Source organism: Citrus sinensis, chromosome 4 (genome assembly GCF_022201045.2).
Source record: "Citrus sinensis cultivar Valencia sweet orange chromosome 4, DVS_A1.0, whole genome shotgun sequence".
Lineage (NCBI taxonomy): Eukaryota > Viridiplantae > Streptophyta > Magnoliopsida > Sapindales > Rutaceae > Citrus > Citrus sinensis.
In genome coordinates this window covers 11332329-11342865 of record NC_068559.1, presented here as the reverse complement: position 1 = coordinate 11342865, position 10537 = coordinate 11332329, and positions in this window count along the sequence as shown.

Below are 10537 nucleotides of genomic sequence, written 5' to 3'. Positions count from 1 at the left end.
TCGTGGGATCGACACTCGTCACCATTAGTGTATACTACAATAGATTTGTGCGCTTGCGAGTACATTAAAATTTGCACAACAAGTTTTTGGCGCCGTTGCCGGGGAGGTAAGTAATTTTAATTCATAGAATTAATTTTTTTTTGAATAATTTCTTTTATTTGTTTTCTTGTATTTTTTTAATTAAAAAAAAGAAAAAAAAGTGAATCTACATTTAAAGGTTACTATTTCTTTTCTTTTTCTCTTCTTTAAAATTCTGTGATTTAATTTTCAATTTATTTTTCATTATAATTTTTTTTATTTTATTAATTTAATTTTTAGTTAATTTATTTCACGTATTTATTTTTGTGTATTTTTATAGAAAGGTTGTAATAGCGCAATAAGGTTAGTATCGTAATTTCTCTCTCTTCTTTATTTTTATTTGTTTTGTTCCCATCTTTATTTTCATTTTATTTTTTTTGCATGCATGGTCGTAGGTCATTATTACCTAATCTTGAACCTATAAACCTTGAACTAGAAAAAACACTTCGCACACACAAACAAATTAAAAATAAAATGGATTTGCAACCACAGGAGAGGCCATTTAAGGACTACTTCAGTCCTTTAGCTAATTTGAGCACATCATGCATAAGATACCCAAATGTAGCTGCTAGGAGCTTTGAACTAAAACCTAGTGTGCTAAATTGTCTCCCCACATTCTATGGCTTAGAAAATGAGGACCCATATAATCATCTAAATGATTTTCATGCTATTTGTCAAACTTTTAAATACGAGAATTTTTCAGATGATGATGTTAAACTCATATTATTCCCATTTTCTTTAAAGGATAGAGCTCGTTCATGGCTTAATACATTGCCTGCCAATAGCATTGCATGATGGGAACAAATGGTAACTAAATTTTTGAATAAATATTTCCCAGTGCATAAAACCAATGCTATTCGCAGGGAAATTTTAGAGTTTACACAGAGAGAGGACGAGCAATTTTTCGAAACATGGGAGCGATTCAATGGGCTACTCTTGAAGTGTCAACATCATGGGTACGAGAAATGGCACCAATGCCAATACTTTTTAGAGGGATTATTGTCGAATGTGCAAGAATGGCTAATGGCAACAAGTGGAGGAGAGCTAATGTCAAAAAGTGCATCAGAGATTTGGGAATTCTTCCAGCGACAAGCAGATAATTTCCAACAACGGATTCGATCACTCAGTACTACTAGAAGAATTAAATGAGTGAATGAGATTCAAATTGGCGAATCAACTTCAGGAATCAAAGAAGTCAAGGAGATGGTTGAAGGTCTTGCTCGACAAATAGCATCGTTATCGGCTGCTAAATCAACAGAATCACATGACCATGACTCATATCCAGACCAAGCCAATGCCATAGGTATAATGAGAAAGCCATCAAACTACAACCCATACTCCAACACATATAACCCTGGATGGAGAGACCACCCCAATTTTTCATGGTCTCAAGGATTCCAATAGAACGGACCAGTAGCTCCAGCTCCACCAATTCCACAAAATCCTCAAGCCTCTCAGCCACCATTTAGACCATACAATCAGAACCAGAACCACTTTCAACCTAGACCATGGGAGGATGTATTCCAGAATTTCAGGAATGTTACTCACTCCACGATTGAGCAACAGAACCACACCATTGATGGACTACGAAATGAGTTGAGGGCAGGCTTCAACTCACAAGCCCAATCAGTTTCAAGCCTCGAGAAGATGGTGGGACAACTTGCTTCTTCAGTTCAGACCTTGGCAATGACCGTTGAGAAAGGTAAGTTTCCAAGTCAACCAGTGCCTAACCCTAAAGGAGTGCATGAAGCAAGTACCAGTTCACCACAGCAGCATGGAGAAGTCAAAGCAGTAATGACCTTGCGAAAAGGAAAAGAAGTCGACAACAAAGTGGAGATGCCGGTGACAAAAGAAAATCAAATTGTACCTGTGAATGTTGAGGAATCATCACCGGAGGAGAAAGAAGAAACCAACCCACGAGAATACGTTCCGAAAGCTCCATTTCCTCAAAGGTTAGCGAAAGGAAAAAAAAGGAAAATCCACAGGTGAGATTCTTGAAATCTTCAAACAGGTAAGTGTTAACATCCCTTTGCTTGATGCTATTAAACAAGTTCCATCTTATGCCAAGTTTTTTAAAGACCTTTGTACTAAAAAGAGAAATATGCATGTTCAAAAGAAGGCATTTTTAACAGAAAACGTTAGTTCTATACTCCAACATAAAATTCCTTTAAAATGCAAAGACCCAGGCTCCCCCACTATCTGATGGAGTATAGGGAACCACACAATTGAGAATGCTTTGTTGGATTTAGGAGCTAGTGTAAATCTTTTGCCTTACTCTGTATTCGTGAAACTTGGACTGGGAGAATTACACCCAACTCCAATGGTGTTACAGCTTGCAAATCGGTCCACGAAAATACCTCGTGGTATTGTGGAGGACGTGCTTATCCAGGTAGACAAATTTTATTTTCCTGTTGATTTCATTGTAATTGACACTCAACCAATACATGATTCAAGGAAGCACATCCCCATTATTCTAGGCCGACCTTTCTTGGCAACTGCGGATGCTCACATTCAATGCAGGACCGGAAATATGCAGTTGTCCTTCGGCAACATGACTATGGAGCTGAACATCTTCAACATTGCCAAACAACCTCACAGTGCAGATGATGGAATTGTTGATGTGGATTTAATTGAAGCATTAGTTGATGATACTTTTGTTTCAAACCTTAGTGATGATCCTTTACAAACATGTTTAACTCACTTTGGTTTGGATTTTGATATTGACAGATCGGTCGATGAGGTCAACGCCCTGCTTGACTCAGCACCATCCATGGACACTAATAAATGGAAGTCAAGAGTTGAACAACTAGCACCATTAGAGAAGAAACTCATCCCATCATCAGAATCACCACCGAAACTCGAGCTCAAACCATTACCCAACACTCTGGAATATGCATTTTTGGGAGAAGAAAGTACTCTGTCGGTAATCATCTCATCATCCCTCAATGACAAACAAAAAGGTAAGTTGTTGGATGTTTTAAAAGAGCACAAAGGAGCATTAGGATGGACCATAGCAGACATAAAAGGTATAAACCTAGTAGACTGCATGCATTACATTCACCTTGATGAAAATGCTAAATCTACTAGGGAAATGCAATGTCGGTTAAATCCTAATATGAAAGAAGTTGTTAGAACAGAAGTCCTTAAGCTATTAGATGCAGGTATCATTTACCCAATTTCTGATAGTTCATGGGTCAGTCCTGTACAAGTTGTCCCCAAAAAGTCAGGAGTTACAGTAGTTACGAATGCCGATAATGAATTGGTACCCACTAGAGTAACTACAGGATGGCGTGTATGCATTGATTATAGAAAGTTGAATTCTGTCACACGTAAAGACCATTTTCCTTTACCATTTATCGATCAAATGCTTGATAGATTAGTAGGCCATGAATTTTATTGCTGTCTAGATGGCTACTCAAGATATAATCAGATTCCCATAGCACCAAAAGATCAAGAGAAAACTACTTTCACTTGCCCTTTTGGCACATTTGCATATAGGAGAATGCCATTTGGATTATGTAATGCACCTGCTACATTTCAACGATGCATGTTAAGCATTTTTTCTGATATGGTTGAATGATTCCTTGAAGTCTTTATGGATGACTTTTCTGTCTTTGGTGATTCGTTTGATCAATGTTTACATCATCTAACACTAGTTCTGCAGAGATGTATCGAGAAGAACTTGGTCTTAAATTGGGAGAAATGCCATTTTATGGTAAAACAAGGTATTGTTCTCGGTCACATCATTTCGAGCAAAGGTATTGAGGTTGACAAAGCCAAGGTGGATCTCATTTCTAATCTTCCTCCACCTAAAACAATTAGAGAAGTAAGATCTTTCCTTGGGCATGCTGGTTTTTATAGACGTTTCATTAAAGATTTTAGCAAAGTTTCTAGACCCTTATGCAATCTACTTGCTAAGGATGTACCTTTTGTCTTTAATGATTCATGTCTTGTTGCGTTTGAAAAATTAAAGCATTTGTTGACATCATCACCCATCATTCAGCCCCCAAACTGGAGCTTACCATTTGAGCTCATGTGTGATGCATCTGACTATGCAGTAGGAGCAGTATTAGGACAAAGAGTTGATCGAATTCCGCATGTTATTTACTATGCTAGTATGACATTGAATGATGCACAGTTGAACTATTCAACTACTGAAAAAGAAATGCTAGCAGTAGTGTTTGCATTGGAGAAATTTTGATCTTATCTCATTGGTTGTAAAATAATTATATTCACAGATCATGTTGCTCTTAAATATCTTCTCACAAAGAAAGATGCAAAAGCTAGACTAATTCGTTGGGTGTTACTTTTGCAGGAATTTGACTTGGAATTCAAAGATAAGAAAGGGACAGAAAATATTGTGGCGGACCATCTCTCTCGTCTCCATTTTGACACAATTATAGAACCATTACCATTAAATGAGTCATTTCCAGATGAACAATTAATGAGTGTGGAAGTATTACCTTGGTATGCTGATATAGTTAATTATCTTGTTACAGGTAAACTTCCAGAGCATTGGACCAAGCAAGATAAGGCTAAATTCTTTGCATAAATAAAGAATTTCTTTTGGGATTACCCGTATTTGTTCAAGTATTGTGCAGATCAAATTGTTAGACGATGTGTCCCAGAAAGTGAAATTCAGAATATTCTTTCATTCTGCCATGAACAAGCTTGTGGAGGCCATTTCAGTGCTAAGAAAATAACAACTAAAGTTTTACAATGTGGTTTATACTGGTCAACTATATTTCGAGACGCTTACACTTTCTGTTCTTCATGTGATAGGTGTCAACGAATGGGGAGCATTACGCGAAGGAATATGATGCCACTAAATTCAATTTTAGTGGTTGAGATTTTTTATGTATGGGGTATCAACTTCATGGGACCCTTTCCCCCGTCTTTTGGCCATCAATACATATTGGTTGCTGTTGACTACGTATAATGGGTAGAAGCAATTCCATGTAGGACCAATGATCACAAGGTGGTGATAGCATTTTTGAAAAGCAACATTGTTTCACGCTTTGGATTCTCTCGAGCAATAATTAGTGATGGTGCTGCCCACTTTTGTAACAAAGCATTCAAAGCTCTTTTGACAAAGTATTCAATCACACACAAAGTGGCGACCCCGTATCATCCGCAAACCAGTGGCCAAGTTGAGATCTCTAATCGAGAAATAAAGCACATATTAGAAACGACGGTGAGGCCGGACAGAAAAGATTGGTCATTAAGACTTGATGATGCCTTATGGGCATATAGAACGACTTTCAAGACCCCGATTGGGATGTCACCCTACAGGCTAGTGTATGGAAAAGCTTGCCACCTACCTGTGGAACTCGAGCATCGTGCATATTGGGCCATCAAGAAATTCAATTTTGACATGCAGCAAGCCAGCTCAGAAAGAAGATTACAGCTGGCAGAACTTGAAGAAATTCGCAATGATGCATACGAAAATTGCAAGATTTACAAGCAACGAATGAAAGTCTTCCATGATAAGCAAATTATGAGAAAATCGTTCACTCCAGGTCAGAAAGTGCTTTTATTCAATTCTCGCTTGCACCTATTCCCGGGTAAGTTACGCTCTCGTTGGTCTGGTCCCTTTATTGTTCATACTATTTTTCCACATGGGGCAATTGAAATTAAGGACCCAAAGAATGGTGTCACGTTTAAAGTTAATGGTCAAAGATTAAAGCCATATCTAGAGTACCAACCACATGAAGAAGACACTGAAATAAATTTGAGTGACCCACCAAATTTGAATTGATTTTTTTTTTTCGTTGATTTGATTTTTCTTTCTTTCTTTTTATTATTATTCTTGCTAATTGAAATTGTTTTTGCATAAGTGTGTTTATTTTACCATTAAGTTTTCTCTTATCATTTTTAATCATGAGTCTCATACTTAGACCGTTCCTCCTGAACATTCTTAAACCACTTCAACGTGTCAAAACTCATCTCAAAAGGCAGATTCAATTTTGTAAAACACAACGCATTTGGGCTCTACAACCACCAGAGTTAGTAGCCTATGTTGAGGGTTTAGAACGCCAACTCCGAGACATTGAGAGAAGTGTTTACGACATCCAGTTGGAGCTTGAGGTAAATTCAATAAGAGGACGATTTTAATTTTCTTTGTGTGTTTTAATTTGTTTTTCTGTTTGTATGCTTTAGTTTGTTACCCCGGTGAAGTGGCGGATAACGGTACTCCGTGACAATCAAGTCGGTTACTTCATTTCCCATAATAACTGATATTCTGAGGCAAAGGTATGGATAGAAACGAGATTCTAGCGAAGCTTCACAAGCGATTCCCTTCAATTCCTCAGAATGCCCTCCTTACGATTTATAAAGCTCGGTCCGAACGCATGCGATTACTCATGAGGAATAACATACCTGCTGACATCCGTTGGTTAATCGAAGCGAAAGTACGATCGGCAGGTGAGTTACCTCCAAAATTTATTGCATACATGCCTGGTTGTGGTAAAGGAAATTATGCAAGAAAACGACGAGCTCGAAGAATTTCTGTTGCTTGTCATAAGTGTGCCAGAATGAGTTGCAATAAAAACCCATATTCTTTAGGAATGATGTCTGATAACAGGGAAGATAAGATTCAATTTATTAGGGATAGCTTGAATAAGGAGTCATTGGATGATATCCTTTTGTCTCTTGAAACGCATCCTAGTGGATATGTGCAAGGAGCGATTCTTCAGTTATGGCCATTATTGCAGAAAGAGCATGCACGATATAGTCTCGGGAATCTAACTATAAACGACCCTGTTTGCCAGTTTATAAGAAAACTGGATAGGAAGCCTATCCTCGACCCATAGAGGGCGTTCAAGCCGTTTCTGGACGTAAAACCAGAGGAAGATGTGAGCCACAGTCGCAACTACCTGTAAATATCCTTTTACTTTATTATTATTTTATTTCACTATTGTCTTATTGTTTGCATTATTGTCTTTAATAATTTTATTACTGTTTGCTTTTTCCTTTTTACTGTTTTCTTTTTGACTTGCGAGCCACGTGCTTTATGCGTTATTTGACACTGACATATTACCTCATACACAACCATGACCCACTATCACCGAGACTCTTAAATGTGATTTCTTTTTTGTCAAGCACTCACAAATTGTTTTTGAGAAGTATCACAATGTCAGCTACTCCCAATAGACAATTCAAGAACATTTGTGTGCTTTTTGGATTTACATGTGGCAAACATAAAGAGTTCGTTGAGGCAGCCATAGATCTTGGTCGAAGCATAGCAGCGAGAAAATTACACTTGGTGTATGGAGGAGGTAATCGAGGGTTATCAAAAATGGTCTCAGAAGCAGCTTTTATCAGAGGAAGTCAAGTGTTAGGCATCATCCCAAGAGTCTTAAAACCATTGGGCAGTTTGTCTGACTCATCAACTGGAGAAAAGTTAGTCGTCTCAGGTATGCAAGAAAGAATAACTTAAATGCTTAATCATGCTGATGCTTTTATTTTCCTTCCAGGAGATCTTGCAACACTAGAGGCACTTATCACGCTAGTATCTTGGGCCCATCTGCACATCCACCAAAAACTCATCGGTTTGTTAAATGTCAATAACTTTTATGATGGCTTTATCGCATTTCTTAACCATGCAATAAAAAACTATTTCATTCCTTCTAATGTGAAAAAACTTTTTATTTATGGTCACACTGCTAATGAGCTACTTGATCTATTACAAGCTTATAAACCGGAGCCAGACCCCTGGACCTTTGTGTTGGAGCATCCACATAATGATGGTAACAGTAGCCATAGTAAGAAGTACAAATTAGATTTAACTCTCCGCTTGTAAATATTATTTTCTGTGTTGCACCACCCAGGTGATGTCTTCTAAACTCTACTTCTTTCATTTCAAACATTGAGGACAATGTTTCGTTCTGGTTGGGGGGAGGGAATAATCGACAATTGTGGAATTTTGGTTAAGTTTTTACTAATTTTTTGTTGTAGAAACTAACTATTGCTAACTTTTTGTGTTGAAGATGGCTGAATATGGAGTGTAGTGACTCTAGAAACGCATCTTCATCGTTTTAAAAAAAAAATTATTAAAAAAAACTTTAAAAAAAAATTCAGACATTTTCTTTTTCTTTATTATGTGTTTATGTTTATTTTTCTTCTTTTTAATTTCTCCTCTATAAATATACATTTTCCAACTTTTGAGTCGAAGATGGCTGAATATGGAGTGTAGTTCCTCTAGAAACGCATCTTCTTAAAAAAAAATCATTTTCGTTTTCTATCATTTTACGTGTAACTTTTCTAATTAGTTTTTATGCATCATTTTCACATTTCTGCATGCATATTTTCCTTTCATGTTTAGAATAGGTTGGGGGGTAGAATGTTGTTTAAAAAAAAAATTGTGTGATTTGTTTTAACATTGGATGACATGATTAATTTCAAATTTTAGTATTTGTATTATCTTTGGTCTTAAGTGATGTTACGCTATGTTTGCTACTCTACATGTTGATGTCGGAGACAAATATGAGTTGCTTGAAGGAATGACCATGTCATAATAAGTACCAAGTGAGTTTTTGAGCTTATTATTTTTCTTGGAGAGTAACCATTTTGCCCATTCTTTATACAGCTTAACAGTTTATTATTGTATACACGATCTCTAGATTTCTTTTGAGTTAACCCTACAAAAAAAAAGAAAAAAAAGGTGTGTTGCTACATTAGGAGGCCCATCTAACTAGTAGATATGGATGATTATTTAGAGCCCTAAAAGACGATGGAAAGGTCATCTTTGATCCGTTTGAGCCTTTCTAGCCATCCCTTTTATTAAATATCCATAGTTAACCCTTTTGAGCCTTTAAAAAAATATATATATTTTCTTTGTCAACTTATCATCTTGACCCACTCTGATTTGGAGTATTATCCGATGCCTTATAAGTTCCATCACCTATTTATGTTTGAGAAAATATAAATAATTATTTTGTTCAGTGAAGTTATGCCAAAAAGCAAAAAAAAAAACAACAAAACAAAAGTTGTTGTTTCAAAAGAATAAAAATAACAATAATAGGTGAAATCCACCTTGCAACTTCCAAAAAAAAAAAATTCTCTGAATTTTTCTCAAACATACACTTTGTTTTCCTTATTTCCTTTCTTTGTTAACCATGTCCCTAGCCTATGTTACATCCTAATAAAAGTCCTTCCTGATTTTAGGGAACTATAATCTGAAGTAGAAGCTAGTTATATGGGCTAAAAAGATGTAATTGTGCATATAAAAAAAATAAATAAATAAATTGGGTTGACTAACAGTTTTTATTTGACTTGAGATCGTATTATTTTTAAGATGAGGGCATATTTATTTCATCTTGATGAGAGCATGTGATATCACTTCTTCATTATTTTCTCTCAATTATCATTCATTGGAGTGACTATTTTTATTGAGTTTAATTTCTTTGTGAGAGTGTCACTACTTCCAGTGAGATTTTGGGGTTTGACATGTCATTCTTGAAAGTAGCTATAACAAAGTCTACTGGGTTGATTCATGTGGATGGTTGATGTTACTTTAAACTGGAGATAATGCTTATACTTTTATTTGATTGCTATCATTAATCTAATTGAATAAACACGAGTGTTTCTAAATTTAAAAAAAAAAATCATTTTGAATTTGAATTTTATTTTCGCTTCATTTGCTAGTCCCTAGCAATAAGCTGGTTGGGGGGTGTGTTGAGTGTTAGAAAATGCATATTTATAAAGGAGAAAACCGTCATTTTACATTTCAAGTCTTACTAACAACCCTTACTTTTATGTATTTAACCTTCTTGTGATTTAATTACATATGTTTTATTTTAATTAAGTATTTTATGTATTTTAGGGGCATCATAGTCATTTTACAATAAACGAGAAATCAGATGGCAAAACGGACATCACTTTTGAACTCAGGACGGTCGAAAACCTTAGGAGGAGCATAAAAGGAAAAATGGCACTGTTCACATGTACGGTACTATTCATGTGTACGGTACTGTATACGTTACTGTTCACGACACTATTCACATAGACGGACCGATGATGTGACATTGACTGATGAGGTGTCACGATCCTGTTGGACTAAAATTCTTATATACTGTTGATGGTGACGTGGCAGCATATCAGTGGACGAAAAATCTCGTATACGGTGCATGCATCACACAGGATTATTTTCAACCAAACTGCGTTACTATTCATCCGGGTCAAACCGCGTTACTGTTCAAAGTCGGGTCAAACCGTGTTACTGTTCATCCGCGTGGTCAAACCGTGGACTGTTGACTGATGACGTGGCGTAATCCTGAGCGTCCAAACTGTTTTTAATCCGATGGCCATGATTTACTTCATGTATCTATAAAAAGGGGGCCTCTCCCCCCTAATTTGATATTGCTGAATCCATTTTTGGACTCCATTTTTTGTAATTCCTTCTCCATCTTGTATTTTCTTCATATTTTAATAAATTTCCATTTTGCCCCTAGTTCAATTA